We start from the raw sequence: 2001 nt of genomic DNA, 5'->3' as shown, positions 1-2001 counted from the left end.
AAATTGTTATTCATTCATGAGACGCCAACATTGACTAGCAAAACAAGTGGACTTTTGCTCGTCGTTCAATCATTCATGAGACGCCATGATTGTGCATGTAGAGGTCGGTCAATTAACACTAACAGAGTGAAGGAGGAGATCACGTTGGAAGGTGCAGATGAATTCAGTTCCGCGGCAGAACAGTTCGTTCATGTCACAGACAGCAGCATGTGTTTGTTGCCATGCATAGAAAAAAGTGGATTGTAGTCCCATTCTTCGCAGCTAAAGAGTTTCAACGCTTTGAAAATTCAATAGGATTAAAAATTCAAAGTGCACTTATTTCAAATCAAAAGTTGCTCTATCTTTGCAATTGTAATTTACACCATTAATTACAAATACAGTGCAGAAGCTTGGCACTCGATAACTTTCTGTTACCATGACATATAGTTTGTATTTTTCGTTGTAGCTCCCAGGGCATGACTGAGTAATTGGTTAGTACGGGACAGACTTGTTGAGGTGGACAAGGATCGAATCTTGACGAAACTGAAAAACTACTAGAATAGCGAATTCCACCATTTGCTAAAGTACTTTTCGTCGTACTTTAACTTAACTTATTGTCAACGCAGCTAAATCAAGTAGTTGTTGGCTTGCTGATCTTTGACTGTTCTAGAGTACATATACCACTTCAAACTCTTACATCCTCATTAAATCCTACCTTCAACTAATTTCTCGCCTTCTCACTTGTCATTATTTCATATTGAAATAGTATGCCCATCAATTTCACATGAGCCATCACCAATTCCTCCTTATCTTTAATTTGTGCTGATCAGTTGGCAATCCCTATCTTTATTAATTACAAAATATAAAATGCAGCATGGAAAGTTAGTGTAACTTAAACATATTATCAAACATCAAAAAGGGGAAGATTGTTGGTACAATCAACCTCAGGTCAATGTTGATCAAGTTGATCAAGCTCGGTTTGACTCGAATTGGATTTTGATATTTGATCAATATGTTGATAAGATGTCAAGTAAGTCTAGGTTGACTGAATACTTGATAGTGAGAAGTCCAAGTAGGTCATGAAAGACCAGACACTTGGCACGAGATGAAAAGTCCAATATGGAAGTTGACAAGAGGAAAGTCCAAGTGAATCAAGGTTGACCAAACACTTGGTGAGTGAAAGTCCTTACAAGGTAAGGCAAATAGAAGAAAGTCCTTGCGGGTGAGAAGACCGGACGTGAGGCAAAAGGGAAGTCCAAGAGGTGAGCTCTTGGCATGAAAAAGTCCTTACAGGGTAAGACAAATGAAGATCAAGAAGGTCGATGACCAAACGCTTGATCAAGCGAGGAAGTCCAAGAGGCGAGCTCTTGGCATGAGAAAGTCTTTATAGGGTAAGGCAAATGAAGATCAAGAAGGTCGACGACCAAACTCTTGATCAAGCGAGGAATGAACTCGGTAAGACTTCATTTCAGCCACTTAATCCTGGTGTCAGTCAACTGGTTTTAAAATCCAGTTGACTGGTTTTACACTTCAGTCGACTGGGTTTATACTTCAGTCGATTGGGAGCGAGCAGAAGGTAAAATGACTCAACTGGATCTTCACATCAGTCGACTGAAACAAAACCAGTCGATCGATGGTAAAAACTAGTCGACTAGATTTTGAATTCTGACAAAAATCAGGTGTGATTTCAGTAATTCAGTAGTCGTTTTCTATGTTTGACTAAATCAGTCGACTGGCATGGTAAAACCAGTCGATTGATGACCTAAAAGTTGAACTAGTTTAAATGGTGAGTGCACTTCGTGGAAGACACCACTACTACTGTTGAAGCTCCAAGTTTTTGTGCCCTATTGATCAGGAGACCAGCTTGTGTTCTCCCTCTAAACTTGGAGCAAATTCTTGAAGAAGAAGAAGCATCTCCATTGTGAAATCTTTCTTCTCTTCTTCTTCATTGTGCTTGATTGCTTGTACACTTGTTGTAATCTGTTATAAGAAGGTTTCTCTGCCTTCGGTATTTGTCCGAGA

This window comes from Curcuma longa, chromosome 9 (assembly GCF_044706935.1).
Source record: "Curcuma longa cultivar G26 ecotype Majalengka, Jawa Barat chromosome 9, ITB_CL_G26_1.1, whole genome shotgun sequence".
Classification (NCBI taxonomy): domain Eukaryota; kingdom Viridiplantae; phylum Streptophyta; class Magnoliopsida; order Zingiberales; family Zingiberaceae; genus Curcuma; species Curcuma longa.
Note: the sequence above shows the minus strand (reverse complement) of the source record.